This window comes from Crocodylus siamensis, chromosome 2, assembly GCF_052110815.1.
Source record: "Crocodylus siamensis isolate JL-2025a chromosome 2, ASM5211081v1, whole genome shotgun sequence".
In the NCBI taxonomy this organism is placed as follows: Eukaryota; Metazoa; Chordata; order Crocodylia; family Crocodylidae; genus Crocodylus; species Crocodylus siamensis.
The window spans coordinates 102,468,642-102,485,119 of NC_143396.1; positions in this window are offsets into that span (position 1 = coordinate 102,468,642).

Below are 16,478 nucleotides of genomic sequence, written 5' to 3' on the forward strand. Positions count from 1 at the left end.
TGCTGCCGCTGGTAGGCGGCTGTGCACCACCATGAGGGGGGAGTATGGGGAGTTCCCCACACCCCTTACAAATATACCCACACCCTGACCCCACAACCCCCACATATACACATACCTCACAACATACCCTACACCCTCCCACATACAGCCATACCACCTCGCAATTCCCTCCACCACACAGATATCCACCCCCCGCAAACCACACAGCACACTATACAAGAGTAAGACTTGATTTTTCAGCTATTATACAGCCACCTCTATACACAATATGCAAACACAAATAAATCAGGATAAAAAAATTTTCTTGAAATAACAGTAAAGTGTGTTTTAGTAGATGGTTGACATTTAGTATATGATTTGGTATTTTGGGGACTTCCAAGATGGTAATGAGGGGGCAGGGCACCTGTCAAGGGGCAGGGCTACCCATGGCCATCAACAGCTCATCAAAACTTATTAAGTGGCCCTCCAGCCAAAGTAATTGCCCACCCCTCAGCTTTCATCAGTCAGCTACCTTTGACTCTCGAGCCCAAATATTAGGAATCCATTTTTCACCTGAGTCAGGTATAGCTTTCAGAGTCAAAAGAGATTTAAGCTCAAAGTTACAGAGCTGAATCTACAGCCAGATATCTGGACCACTCTGCCAACACACCTTAAGGTGATTTCATATTTTTTTAAAGTTAAGGAAGAAAGACTCAGTTTGTCTCTTATGCCTCCCTTCCCTCAAGAGACAGAAATCTTGTTGAGTATCAGGTTGCAGACTTCCAAGCTAAAATGACAGCTCATATGAACAGGAATATTTTGGGGCTTTATTTTCTTAAGACTTCCCCAGCTACCAGTTTTTTGGGGGTTTTTTTCAGTTCTTGCCCTTCTCCTTATATCTCCCCCATCCTTCAAAACATTTGTTCAAAGCATTTGTTCAAATAATCTTTTCTTCTCAACCTCATATGTAAAAATATTCTCTCTGTCCACTCATTGATCACAGAGTTCATTATAGGCTTTTTTTTTTGTACTTCCTCTTTTATTTGCCTTCATCCTTCTCTTCCCCAAAACAGTATACTTTTTGTCTATCCATGCCCCACTTGTTGCAATGAGAAAAAACCCTCTCTGGCTGTCTCTATGTGAACTTGACTCTGGAGGATGGTTCACTTGGGTGGAAAAGGGGCACCTATTTTATTATCCATTTATACCATCTAAAACTTAGAGCTTGTTAAGAACACTTTGTTTCATATTAAGGAGACATTTTTTTTCTTAAAAGGAGATTGTAGTGGGAAAGCATGTGAACAGCATAACTTACTTTACAATAGCCTTTTCTGTTTTGAACCACCTAGGTCATATGTAGAAAAAATGAGAGGGGTGTGTGCATGACACTTTGAAGTGGGCTAAATGCTTTTGCACCACTTTAATTGTGTTGGTGTTTGCATGCCTTAGTGACGTATTCTGCATTAATTCCAGCAACTGTAGCAAATTTGGCAGCATAATGTGCCTTAAATAACTTGGGGCACAGCAAACTAAAATTCCTTTGAGGAGTTTTAGTTTCTTGCCCCTACAGCTGTGGAGTGAAGCACCAGTTTCTGTGCAACTCCACAGCTTTGCAGGAAGCCCTGCAGGCAGCTTTGCAGCACCCCAAGAAATCAGGCTTCACCCAATAAAAGTGGTGAGCCTGATATTTATTTCTAGCCCCCCGACACCCCACCCCTGGTGCGAGGGCCCAGTGCTTCCCTCCATGGTTGCAGTGTCCCCTGGTACTACCCAAGCTGGGTACCTGCAGGCAGGTGTTGCCTGGGGGGTGGGGGGCGCTGCTACTGAGGAGGGAAGTACCAGTACCCCCTGCAGCCCAGGGACCACTCTACATGTCAGCAGCTCTCTCTCCCCTCTCTGCTGGAGAGGCAGGTACGTCAGCGGGGTGTGTGTACAACAATCAGTCCTAAATTGAAGCTGTGTTTTTTAAAATCCACTGCTTCAGTTTAGGACCCCCATTTCATCTACACATGCCCCTACTGTGGAACTTCTCCAGATTCTTGTAAACATACGATGAATATGTGAAGATAGAACACCTGGTTAAAAGGATGCCTATGTTTTCTGATAGTCATATGGGTGTACACATCACAGTGGCTATAACTTTCTAGCCTACATTCACAGAAATAACTGCTCCACAAGTAACAGTGAGGGGGATTATGTCATTCTGCATTTCCTAGCAGAATAACAAGGACATTTATCAAACCCACCTGCAAGACCTGTCAGTCTAAAGCAGGGGTGGGCAAAATATGGCCTGCGGACCAGATCTAACTCATAAGGCCATTCTATCTGGCCCATGGGGCCCCTAAAAATGTAGAAAATTAGTATTTCTCTGCCACTGGTTCCTGTCAAAAATGACAGGAACCAAGGGCAGTAAGACCCAGGAGAAACCTTGTGGGCTCCAACAACAGTGGGGCCTGCCTGGTTCCCCCTCCTGCTGGAAGCCCCTACGGGGGCTTCTGGCCTGGGAGCATGTGGCTGCCCTGTGCTGGAACCTCAGGTAAGTGGGAGGTGGGGAGAAGGGCAGGGGGACCCTGAGCAGGGAAGGAGCGCGGGGCGGGGAAGCGGCCCCTTCCCTGCCCCGTGGCTCGCACCCCGTGCTGCAGCTGAGAGCAGCCCGCGTGGGGCTGCCTGTGCCTTCTCTGGACAGCCCTGTGCAGGCTGCGAGTGGCTGCAGCAGGGAGCATCAGTCATGGGGTGGGGGAGTGGCCACTTTTCCCCCTAAGCTTAGCTTTTTCACGTGCAGAAAAAAGCAGCCCCTCGCCCACCCCATGACCAGCGCTCCCTGCTACAGGTGCTCACAGCCCATACGGGGCTGTCTGGAGCCAGCACAGGCAGCCCCAGGTGGGTTGTGAGTGGCTGCAGCATGGGGCACTGGGCATGGGGCGGGCGAGGGGCCGCTTTTTCCTGTGCTCAGCACCAGCTTCTTTCCTCCAGGCAAGCAAAGGGTCAGGGCTGTGCGCTACCCCCTGCCTGTACTGTGGGGCTGGCGGACACTGGGAGTGAGCGGGCAGGGTGCCAGCAGGAGCACGAGGCCTGCACTGGTAACCCAGGGTCAGTGGCAGCAGGGCCCAGAGCAGGGTGGCAGGAGCGTGGGGTCCCAGCTGGAAAGGGCTCTATGGAACCAGGCCAGCTCCCCTCCCTCCCTGCTCGTTCAGCCCAGCCCAGCTCCGTGGACCCCTGCCAGCCTGTGCCCTGTTTTGGGTCCCACTGGTGCTGGTCCTAGGACATTGGTCCCAAGACATTGGGATATTGGTCCCAAGATGGTGACCAGGGGGCGGGGCACCTGTCAAGGGGTGGGGCTAACCATACAGCCCTCAACAGCCTGCCAAAACTGGGTAAGTGGTTCTCCACCCAAAATAATTGCCTGGCCCTGATCTAAAGTGACTCGCACAGTGTTAATAACACCTGACCATCCTTGTTTGTTTTATTTTTTTTGCAAACTACACAAACACCAGCAACCTAAATAAATGTACCTGGTCTGTAAAAAGTCTCCAGAAACAGAAACTATTTCTTCCTATACTTCTCAGCTCATTAGAAAGGTGTGGGCCAACCTTTTTGGCAGGTGTGCCACAAATTTGCCTCACACCTTTCTGCGTGCCACTCTGATCCCCTTCTCCTGCCTAATCAGCTGCTCCTTTGTTTTGTGCCCTGCACAATGTGATCCTCTATTCTTTGTTCCCTGCCTTACCTACCAGTGTGCTGCTTGTCCCTTCCTTGGTCTGCCAGTTGCCAAACCCAAAGGCTGCCTGTGCCACTGATGGCACTTCTGCCACAGGCTGGCTCTACCCACCTTAGAACATTTGGAATTTGTGCTCCCCACAACTCTTTCCTAGACCCTGTTTCACAGCACAATTCCAAGTGGAAGTATGAAGATGTGCAACATTTCTTGCTGTTCTTGGGCAGGGCTCTTACTTTATGTGTTTCCAATCTAGGGAAGGATCTAAGACTGGGGGAAGGATGGTGGATGCAATTGCACCACATAATTCCTGTTCCACCCAAACTTTAAAATAAACTGTCTGAGAGGGGCAGGAGTATTTCTATTCAGGCAGCAGTGAGGGACTCAACTGATGTCATGCTCTTTATAAATATACCCAAATCCTGATTTCTCTTCACCCAACAGGTGTTAATAACTCACTCTCATTTTGAATGGTCTTGGTATACTACTTTTCAGACAATCATTTCTTCTGTAGTTTTATTGCCTGTTAAGCCATTCCCTTTCCCATCTCTCTCCTGTTTCAGACCTACCATCTGTTTCTAGGTCTAGCTAGAAACCTTAATTCAAGTGTGGTAATATTAACTCATTTTTGTTAAATGAACCTGAATAAGGGATGTAGATTTAGCTATAATGACCATAGACCTAATAGAACGACATCTTTTAACTATTTTGACTTTTTGCCTAGTTTGGTGCATTTATTGAACTTTATCTTTAAATCTGGCAATTAGTGCAAGGTATATTTGGTTTTGCTTTGATCTTAAGCTGATGAATATAGTGCTAGGGCTATAGCATATTAGTAGTTCCTAGATTTTCTTTAACTGGAGAAAAGTAGATGTTGTACTATAGGTCATGATGCACCACACCATCTGCACCCCGCTTTCCAAAATTCTGGATCAATCCATGTTTTCATTGCTTATGTTCCTTGGTAGGTATCTTATGTTGGTTTCAGAAACCAGCAAGATTTCCATTACAAGTAGAGAAACCAGGCTTTAGAAGAGAGAGGAAAGTCTGGTTGGTATGCCTGGTACCCAGAAAAGCATGTGCAAAGCTTCTTGAGGTGGAAGTATGGTACTATCCATTTCACAAAGTCACCTAGCCAGTGGATCATTCAAATGACCCAAGTGTCCATGAATGTTAAAAATTTGCTAATTATTCTTTACAACCCCCCCCCGACCAAGATGCCAATTTAGTTCCTCAGAATAGTTTTCAGTGACATATGCCTGTAATGCCTTAGAGAGGGGACGCCTGTCAATCAGTGCCCAACTGGATTCTATTTGGAATAATCCTATTAAAAATCAGAGGGAAGATTGGAGCTGTCAACAGGCTTTTTCCCTAAAGATGTGGGAGCTTGTGGAAGATGGTTCAGCATGTTGCCAAATCATTTTCTGAAGGTATTCAGTATGTTCTGTTGGACCTTTCACTCCAAGAGACAGCATGTACAACTGCTGCTGAGGGTGGGCTGGGATATATTTTGTGGAAGCAGCTAATTTTGGAATGTGGTGGGGCAGAGTAGTGTTACAGAAGTCTAGATAATGAATGTAGGAACTCAACATATATTTAAGTGTCTTGATTTATATGATCTGACTTCTAAACTTCATGGAGGATCACCCATACAAACACACTTATTTCATCCTAGCAGTCCTCATCAACAAAAGGCAATGTCCTTCGGGAGGGGAGCTACTCTATTTGATAAGAAATTGTACTGGCTACAAGTTAGATGCACTGACTTCAGCATTGCCAGAAGCATCCAACTAGAGATACTGAAAAATGTACTCATTAGTTTACACAATTTTATCCAAGCACAGACCTGTATGTTGGTGGTTCAATACTTGTCATTTCTAGTTTCCATCTACAATTTCACCTGTAATGGACTTTAATTAGATGCACTGGGACCCAAGCAGCTATTTTTATATAACTAACCCTCTGCCCTTGTTTGTACTTTGGCTACAATGTTAACAAAAAGATATACTGTACCTTAAGATTTGTAGTTTTTTTTAAAAGTGCAAGCAATCAATTTCTTCCATCAGACCCTGAAACCCGAATTCTGACTTTGCTCACATAGCTAAAGGACATATGATCTGACTTTAGGGTGCAAGAAACAAGTTCTCCTAAGCTAATGTCATCCATAGCAAGTTTCATTCAAGAATGAATTTTCATAAATCATAATAAGCTCCTGAGAATTGTGGTTTAAAATTGAAATTCTAATAGGCCCTTAATTATAGCCATTATAATACTAAGGGATGGGTTATTAAATGAACTGTCTCAAAACAGAAGACTTTCTGCCAGCTTTAATTGTTTGGCACCAGTAATGAATACTGGTCTAGGACAGAAAGCAGATAGACTCAAATATTTAAATTTTAAATGCCAAGAAATCAGTCACGAAAATTTGGTCTCTTCACTATCAGTCACCCTTAAATCATTTAAATGTATGTACCAGATGAATTCCTGACAGACTTCAATTCAGGACCAATTACAATCTATATCAATCCTTTATAATAGCTCAGCTAGAGATTTCCTGCTGCATTCCTTGAACATACTCTCAGCCAAGTTGCTAGCAGATGAGAATGCCTCAGGAAGAGTTATCCTTTGCAACAACAACAAAGTATGTGAGATGAACTATCCCACTTGCCCAGAGTTTCTTGCCATTATTTATATCCCTCAGGTATTTCTACTCTATCTCTGTGTATACTTCCCTCTTGTACATTCATTGCTTAAGTTTAAATTTTTCTACTGTCTTTTAAAAGTCCAAAATCCTCTTCCACAGTAAACAGACTTTGCACAGGAAACTTTGGGGAGGTTAAAGAAAAGAGGCCCACAGAGTCCTCTGTGGTTTATCGTTCAGCTTATGAGCTTTAGTAGCTTCTATAGACCTTTGTTTGGGGCCTTTACTGGCTAGATATTTAACTATAGTTCACACACTTCCCCTGGCTCAGGCTCATCTCCAAATCCCCTTTACCATAGAACAGTGGCTGCAGGCTCCACAGAGCCGTGCAGACAGACCAGCACACTGTTTGCAGCATAGCCTCAACCATTGTTTTGCAAACCTGTACTCATTAGTATTAGACCCTTTCGAGATATTTGCTCAAGCCAAAGCTTCCCCTTAATGAAGTAATTTGTAATCATTCACAATATTAATTCTAAAGTCTAAGTATGACACTTTCATCTAATTAACATCAAGCCCTCTGAAACTCTGGAAATGAAAGGTATCATATTCACCATCAAGACCTCCGCTGGAAATATCTTTCAAACCTATACCATAATTTTACTTCAGTATATTTTACTAATTATTATGAAAACTCATTTTTATGAATAATTTAAAACATTTTCATTATAACTAAAGAACATATGAGTCTATTAGTTCTTCACTGAGAGTGTACTGCAAGTGGACAATACTGGGTTCTTTATTTTTCTGTATCTTTTTTAATAGGAATATCTAGATAAAACAAGCAAACCCTCTTTAGGGAGTGTTGACTCGCTCAAGAGAACCACTTTAGTAAGAATGCAGTTAATGTTATTGTTCATTAGTTATTTCATTAAGCATATTTATACTGCAAATCAGAATTGGGATCCCATGGGGTGGCAATCAGCTTATGCAATTATATTAGTTAGCTACATTCAAAACTTGATGGCTCTTTCTGTCCTAGAACCCAATTACTGATAAACAAGTGAACGTTTTGAATCTTGTTTTGTGCAAGACTTGTTGGACATACCCTAGAGTTGTTAATAGTAGGGTTATTCCCTGGAGAAAAAACAATGCATAGGATTTCCCCTCAGAATGGTGCATTACCTTGAACATAAGATGACCATGATTACAAGATGCCACCCCTCAATAGTAAGATTCTATATATGGAAAATGTATACTTTTGTTTTAAATTTTCCAGGCATATAATCTAAGTATTGGAGATTTGCCTTGAATGTGTTTCCCTCCCTCTGCTACAGCAGGGAAAATAAATCTGGAGGTGAGGGGTAGGAGAAGGGTCAGGTACTCTGCTTGCCCTCTGCCCCACTCCCCTACAAATTCATCCCTCTGGAGCCTTTTCTCACACCCATCCCCCACTGCCAGACCCTGCTGCCCCAGAGCACATGGAGGTGAGGAGCAAATCTGAAAATGATAACTTTGAAATAAGCAAGCCTGTAGTAATTCACATATAAGCAAATTATTATAGGTACCCATAGACCTAGGTCATCCATTATTGATGAATTTTGCCTTTTTTTGAAACCGCTGTAAGTTTTAGCACAGGTACTCCATAAACACACTTTTAAGCAGCACTTTTGTACCTACGTATAGTACAAACAATTAATGATATTAGTCTAAAGCTAAAAACTTTCATGATTTTTAGCTCATTGGGCTGGGCCACAGCAGAATCAAAGCATTTCAAGCCATGGTGTGCCCATAGCTCAACATGTGTATACTCCAGATACCCACCACAGGGCATTCACATCCTAATTAGCCCCCCACACATGACTGGAAATGGTTATTATTGTCACAAGTCCTGAGAACCTCCAAAAAACTAATATGCAGATGAGGTGCAGGGCAACATGGTTTGGCTTCACCTCATGGAGAGCAGGGCCACAGTAATTATATGCAACAGGCTAAGAGAGGGGGTAACAGTGTTTCTGGATGAACTTGTTTTGGCACTGGATTTAGGACACAGATGTCTTGTTCCAGGGGGACCTAAAACCCTCAAACTGACCACAACCATTCCGTTCGAAAATAGGCAAATGTATTGATACACAGTGATAACACAAAAGAATAAACACAAGCAATTTTATAGCTACCAATCCTACAGCTGTCATCAGAGTCAAGATACATCTGGTCAGGATGCGAGCTTCACTTTGAGGTTTCTCTTGAATGTCAGATGTCAGCAGCCTGGAGAGGCCAGAGGCTGAGCATGATATGGGCTTATGGTATACCCTCTGTCCATGTACCTCAGATTCCCCTCTCAGGGACCCTTTGCCACTCTAAAGTCCCTTCTTTTGTATTCTTTTCTACTCCTAATGACTCTTCATTCATTGCCATCACTGATTGGTCATTCTGTGGTCATTAGACCACATTTTCTGTCTTATCTGGATATTCCTTTGTTTTATAAGCCTATCATATGCACACATCCTAATCTGGGGTTTTCCTAGTGTCCTCCTAAGTTGGTCTGTTCTCCCCCAAAACCAGAACTCTCAGGCCTCGCACTCTTGGGCATTGTGAGCTGCTGCCATCATATCTCATGTTGTGGAACAGTGTGGTGTATGCCTACAATTTCCCAAGCTATGTGTATATCTGTTGGCCCTATTGCTTGCCTGGGTTAGACACACTGCCTAAGAAACTGCAAGAGAGCCTTTAGAAATCAATTAGCCCTTGCTGCTGCCCTGGACCATTGTTAATATATAACCTACAAGCCCATTTTCAAAAGCAAATCTCTTAATAGCATTTCCTAGCCATCAGTTTGGGGCCCCATTTGGTGATATGCGCCAGACATTTAGGGTGCAGTCAGAAGTGCATCTCCCAGCTGTAACTCAGAACATGTTTTGCAAAGTGTTCTGAGGTACAACATTACCCCAAACCAAACAGAAGTTAATTGTTGGTTCCAGGGGGAGGGGAATCTAGCTGCCAGTTTGGAGCCTGCAGCCAGGTTCCCCTAGCAATGACCAGTGCTCTCTGTTTTCATAATGGGAGGGGGGAAAGGCAGTGAAGGAAGCTTATTACTGGGGATTCCTAGCTGGTGCTTAAGGGGTGGGTAGGTTAACTGTAGCACCCCTCCCCACCACCTTGGGGAGGTTGCAGTACACTTGCCCCACCCTCCAAGGGCGTTGAAAGCCCACCCCCCCCAGACTAAATTCTCTCATTCCCTTTCCCCCACCCCCTCACATTCTGAAAACAGTGACAGGCTGGGAGATCCACAGACACAAGTTATAGAAATCTCTACATTTTTAGAAGTCTTTACCCGATACCTCATGCAATGAAGAGTCAAATTCTCATCCAAATGGTCATTTTTGAAGCTGTCCATGCACTTGTGTTTGGTCATGGCTATAGACTGCTTTCTGTGGCCAGATTGGGCAAAACTGTCACTTCTGCCTGCACCCTTAAGGCTGGGAAAAACACAGGAATAACTGGAAGTGTGGGGGAAAAAAAAGGTACAGCTCAGCTGTGGCAGTGAAGAGGAAGTTGAAAGATATTCAGTGTAATGGCTCACCATGACTTATGAGTCAACACTAAGGAGGAATGAGTGGAATGCGCATTACCATGCTTATTCAGATGGGCTTCACTAACATATTCATGTGATAGGTTTCCATTAGTCCATTTGCCCAATATAGGGTATGTGTTTCATAGTCATGCTCAGTGTTGGCTGCATTTAGTAAACTTCATAGTTGGTTTCCATTACCAAGCACCTGCTGCTTGTATTTAATGATGTTTCCTTGTATGCAAATGTAAGATAAGAAGCTTCTCCCCTGCTGATTGGAAGGGGGGAAAAAACCTAGTCTTATGTTAATGTAAATACAGTAGTCTATGGGAGTATGGCTGTACTCAAATTAGTTCCCTACACACTAGAATGCTTAAGTATTAGGCTCTTTGCTCTGAAGGCAAATTCATTTTGATCAGATTAGACAACTAGGATTCCTGTGCAATCAATGGGTTGATTGAGGCAGAGAAGTATTATGCACAGAGGATAACAGGCAATTGATACTTTCAAAAGAAAATTCAGAAAGCTTGAAGGCAACCAGAGATAGCCAACAGAAATACTAATCACAGAGATGTGCCTGAGTTCATGAAATACCCAACACCTTTATTTACTTTAAGATGGGATAAGGAATGTAAACATGCCATCACTCACCCAGACACAGATTGACCCAATGAAGCAATTTCTGGCAGACTTTGTTCTTGGTATAGAAGACTTTAACCTTAACACAAGGGACAAGAAGGAGGGCAAATAAGTTGGACTCTGGGGCCAAGTAGTGCAAAGAGGATGGAATTCCAAGTTCTTGTCCTTCCTACCAGGGTTATGTGCGGTTTTTAACCAATGAGTGTCTATTGTAAAATGCATAAATAGTTCAGGCAGCAGAAACAAGATTATTTGGGCCAGAGAAAGCAAGGATAACTTAACTTGTTCATTCTACAGTTATGACATTCCCCTGAAGTTGGGGGAGTGGAAATGGACATTTTTTTTCTATTTGGTCTGCTACTCTACAATACTGTTTATCTGGTTATCTTTTGATTTTGCTAAGGGTGAAACAAGTGCAACCTTCAAAATACCTGGGTATAATCAGATGGAATGCCATTTTAGAGATGGAGACAACAATGCTATTTAAAGATAGAGATGGACTGTAGTTTGCTTAATGTCAGCAATGTACTTGAGTTCAATGAAACTACAGTGGAATGAATTTCACCTACGAAGTATTTGATTGTCCAGTGACTAAAAACTACCTAAAATTAGTGCTGAAGTGATGTTGTATGCATGATAGTCCAGAAAATGTGAGAGGCAAGGCTTTCTGTGGGTAATGTTTTATTGGACCAACTGTATAGTTGGGATAGACTTCGACAAACTTTTAATGAAACCTTCAGTTTTGAGGAAAAATCAGACCCATTGAAAATAAAAACAAACAGTCTGCAAAGTTGTGAAATAGAAAAAGAGAGTAATTCCCAGGGGTGCCAAGCAAGCAAATCACAAAACGTAGCTTGATTAGTGGAAGATCAGGACCTTTCAATAGGGAAGAAAGCTGTTCTCACCTGTGCTATGAAGGAAGATTATTTGGATTCAGATATATTATAGTATGCCATGAAGTTAATATTAGTTTTTCTCTCCTTTGTTTCTAGTATCCAGCTAGGTTTTGAATTTTTGTTCCTAGGCTCAACTTTTGAAGGCATTTTATAAATTTCCCTTGAGCACAAGAATAGTGAGGTAAGGAAGTGAGTGGTTGCTCTGTAAAAAGTATTCTTCTATACATTTGTGTCTCTGTCCTTAATCTTTTTCCTGTGATCATTCATTCTGTTGAGTTCATTTAGCCTAGTTTCATCCTGTCAGGGGTTATCCTTGATTGAGTGTAAGTACTTGGCAGCCTGAAGCTTTCTTGGCCCGACCCATTATTTTCGCTTTTACTTGCCAGTAATTCACTGCAGTGAGGCTTGACTCTCACTTGCCACATCTTGATTTTTTGTTGATGTTATTGATCAGGAGGTATTGTTTTGTCTCTACCACAGCCAGCTAATGGTAATCCACACAGAAATTCGTTTTGGGGCTCCAGCCTCCCCTACACCACATCCTACTCCCACTCAGGTGTTACGCTGTCGATTACACTCATTGTTCTTCTTGATAGATCTAACAGCCTGGGTTTTTTTTTGCATTCTAGGTTAGATTCCTTTGTGTCTAAACAACACAGAAAACAATGGACCACCAGACTTCCCCTTAGCCTCAGATAAGTTTCATGGGTCATTGCATGACCCGTACCCTACTCTCCTGGGGTTTCCCACCTCTTCTAATAATGTACCATAAACAGTTTAAATCGAAAGGGGAAAAAACCCATCCTGGGCCTTTATTTTAGGGAGCTTTATTCTCTCAATCTCTTAACCTGTGTCTTGCCAGGGTGTCTCATCCTTAAACCACAGTCTGTGGTTCTGGACGATCCTGCCCATTCCAGGTTTTTGGGTTGAGGGTGTTGCCAGCCTGACACCCTCACCCAGTGAACCCTCTTTGAGTTTCAAAAGAACAAATAATAACTAAAACAAAAAACAGCTACAGCTCAGACCTGTATAGGGTATAACTACTTTTGTCATGGCAGGTCTTTCTCCAGCAGAGCTCCGCCACTCTTCCCTATGGTGTCTCTCCAGCAGCTGTCCTGCAGTTCAGCAGAGGTTGGCCAAACTCTCATCCCAGCTTGAAGTGAACTCTCGGGATCTCAAAGGCTCCTGCCCAATGTCACAAGCCTCCAGAAGTGTCTCTCCGTACTCCATCCCTTCTGGCACACTGCTCTCCTTCCAGGGCTACTCTCGCTGCATAGAGCAGCTGCTGCAGAACCGCACCCCTGTGATATTCTCTTTTCTTTCCACATCGCTGTCTCTTTTTTGGTGGACTCCTCTTCCCCTGCAGGGAGTTTTTTTTTCTCTTTTCCCATTCCTCTGCCTGTTCCCCTCTACACACCCATATAGCATCCATGAAGGCATTCAGTACACTAGATGAAATATGACACATTTTGGGACATGAATATGTCAGATCCATGGATTTTGCTAAGTTCATTGTGAGGAGTGTTGATTTCTGTAGCAGTGAAAATGCACTGATAGGTTTTGCATTCATTATTAAGGCAAGATTGTGTCCCATTCAATCCCTGTTAAATAGTGGAGAGTTTTACTTCTGATGATGTGCTAGGCGGGGTTACAAATTTGTAACAACAATTGCAAATCACAAATTCCACAGGCCTGACTACTGTCTTTTCTACCTTCTAACCAAAGAAAAAGATGCAGAAAATTTGTGTGTAGGTCAATGATTTTGATTTACTTAATGGAAGACCGAAATTAACCATACACTTGTCACATTTAGCTGAAGAAGTTATTAGATTTTTCGCTAGGATTATATTGATCCAGAGAAAGCCTAATGTTATAACTATTAGAGAATAATAAAAAAAAATCACTGACCTTACTCAGATGATCAGTCACGAGGATGCATCAGGCTTAGGTCCTCAAATGATCACTGTGCTGAAACACACACACAAAAGGAAGAAAGAAAGAAAGAAAGAAAAAAAAGAACAGATTGTCTAACAGCTAACTTCTGTCCACATGTCAGTGCTGGTTCTCTACTTTGGATCTCTACTTAAGGAATACTATTCTGTTCACTTCAATGCAGCTTTGGTTCTCTACTTCAGGAATATATTTTATTCAAACAAAAGACAAAATTAGACAGAAAGAGTTAGATGAATCTAATATAGATATATGCAACTAAATTCCACTGCCAATTTGAAATTAAAAAGTTTAATCTCCTCCCTGCCCAGTTCACTCCAAGCTACTGCTGGGGTTGGCCCTGCCCCAAATGCTGGAGCTGTGAACGAAGAAATGCAGATCTGCAATGGTGGGACAGGGAAGGGAGGGAGAAAAGGGGATAGGAATAAACCCTCTTCTCTTCTCAGGCCGGTGTCTGGCCAGGCCCCTGCCTCTGCCTGTCTCTTCTCTGGCTAGAGAGCAGAGGGGAAGGTCCAGCCCTGCTCTGCTGGAGCAGAGAACACAGCCCAGAGAGCATGCCAGGCTGCTGGGGGACTCTGGTGTAACATGAGTAGTACCTGGTTATGTACTCCCCTCTCCAATTGAAGGGGAAGGTTAGCAAGGTAGGTGCGCTGTGGGGTGAAACTGCTGGCTGTATGCAGTTTCCCTCTTTCCCCTATAGAGCCAAGCTAGGACACTGAACTTAACTATATACGAATGTAGTAATACCATAAACCACAGGAATATACCTCCCCCTCCCTGCATAAAACCACATACAAGGTATATATATACACACACACACACACACATACACACACAATCCTTTACCACCACTCAGAATACAGGTAAGCAATAAAGAAGAGCCAGTATAAGGGTTTCAGTAAAGATCATATAATCTTCAATTCTATTAAAATACAAATTACAAAACACGAGGTGCTAATTCACAAAATATAAGGCACATGAACCTCAAAATAATGCCCTGGCTGTCCTGGAGTAGTAGCTGTGCTCCAATTATCAAGGGGAAGGGGAAAGATCTCTAGTGACCTTCAGACCCTCCATATAGGAAACCTCAAAACCCAGGAAGCCCTCTCCTTCTGGACTTCCCCTCCTACTGACTGGGGAAAATTCCTGTCCTGTGGGAATCCGCTTCTCTGGTAACCCATGACTTTGGGAGTCTGGAGGGGTCTTGGTCTCCCTGGGAAAGTTGCCTCCTCCCTCATTGAGGCCCCAGCTGCCTCGGGCTCTCTTTGGGCAGCCGGCTCACTCAGGGCCCCTGCATACCATTGAGCGCACCATAGGCTCTGCCTTTTGCTCGGGGTTGGATACCCAAGATGCCTTCTGCAACTCTGGGGTCTCAGTCTGCTCCAGGAACCTTCTTGTAAGGCTTTTGCACCAAGTGCCTGCCCTCATGCCAGGGGTTGAAAACCCAAGCCACCTTCAGTAGTTCCCAGGGCCTTGGTCCCACTTGGGATAACAGAGACCTGGTAGGACTCCACCCATGACTGGACGACAGGTATAGAGGGCTATACCCTGTACAGGAGGGATCGTGTTGACAAAAGGGGCGGGGGTGTAGCTCTCTATGTGAAGGAAAGCTACATGTCCCTGCAACCTGATGTTGGCGACCAGTATGGACAGCTAGAGACCCTCTGGGTAAAAATTCATGGGGAATACGGCACAGGGGACACAACGGTGGGAGTCTACTACAGACCTCCCACTCAAAGTCCTGAGCTTGACCAGGAGTTTGCCCGAGAACTGACTGAGGCCGCTTGCTTCAGGACCTTGGTTGTCATGGGTGACTTCAATTACCCAGACATCTCGTGGGAAGATCACTCAGCAAAATCTGAGCGGTCACAAAGCTTTCTCTCATGCATGGATGACCTCTACCTGACTCAAGAAGTCTATGGGCCGAGAGGCAAAGTGCTGCTTGACCTGGTACTGGCTATGGGAGACGACCTAATCAGCGACCTAGTGATCGATGGGAAGCTGGGTAACAGCAACCTCGAGCTGATCACCTTCACCATCCGCCGTAAAGCTGGCAAGTCAGTCAGCAACACAGAAGTCCTTGACTTCAGGAAAGCCGACTTTGACAAGCTCAAGAGGCTTGTCAGTCAGGCCCTTAGGGACCATGACCCTAGGGAGATGGGAGTTCAAGAAGAGTGGTTGCTTCTCAAGGAAGCGATCCTCAATGCACAAGCTAAATCTATTCCAACACGGAGGAAAGGCAGCAAGAAGGCACAGCAGCCCTCCCGGCTCTCCAGGGACCTAGTGGACCTCCTGCGGCTAAAAAGGAAAGCCTACAAAGGATGGAGGACGGGATTCACCTCCAAGGAGGATTATTCTGCACTGGTCTGGTCCTGCAGGGAGCAAACCAGGAAAGCCAAGGCTGCAACTGACTCCAACTAGCTTCAAGCATCAAGGACAACAAAAGTCCTTTTTCAGATATGTGGGGAGCTGGAGGAAAAGCAAGGGCAACGTTGGACCCCTGCTAAACCAGATGGGGCAACAGACAACTGATACCCAGGAAAAGGCCAACCTATTAAATAGGTACTTTGCGTCAGTCTTTCATCAGTCCCATGGGATGCCCATGCCTGCTATGGGCCAGGGAGATCCGGGTGATGGGGATCTCCCACCCTCCATAAATGCTGACCTCGTGAAGGAACATCTTGAGGAGCTGGATACCTTCAAGTCAGCCGGCCCTGACAATCTGCACCCCAGGGTACTCAAGGAGCTGGCGAGCGTCATAGCCCAGACCCTGGCACGGATCTCTGAAAACTCCTGGCGCTCTGGTGTAATGCCCAAAGACTGGAAGAAGGCCAATGTGGTGCTGATCTTCAAGAAAGGGAGGAGAGTGGATCCGGCTAACTACAGGCCCATTACCTTACTTCTATCCTGGGGAAGATCTTAGAAAAGTTTATTAAGGAGGCCATTGTGCGAGTGCCAAGGAGCCGACCAGCCCTGGGATCCCGGGAGCGAAAAGCCCGGTGGCAATCGCCCCCCACCAGGAAAGGTGGCCGGGGAGACCAGAAACCGGCGGGGCGGAGGGTGCTGCAGCTGCTGTGCGCCTGCAAT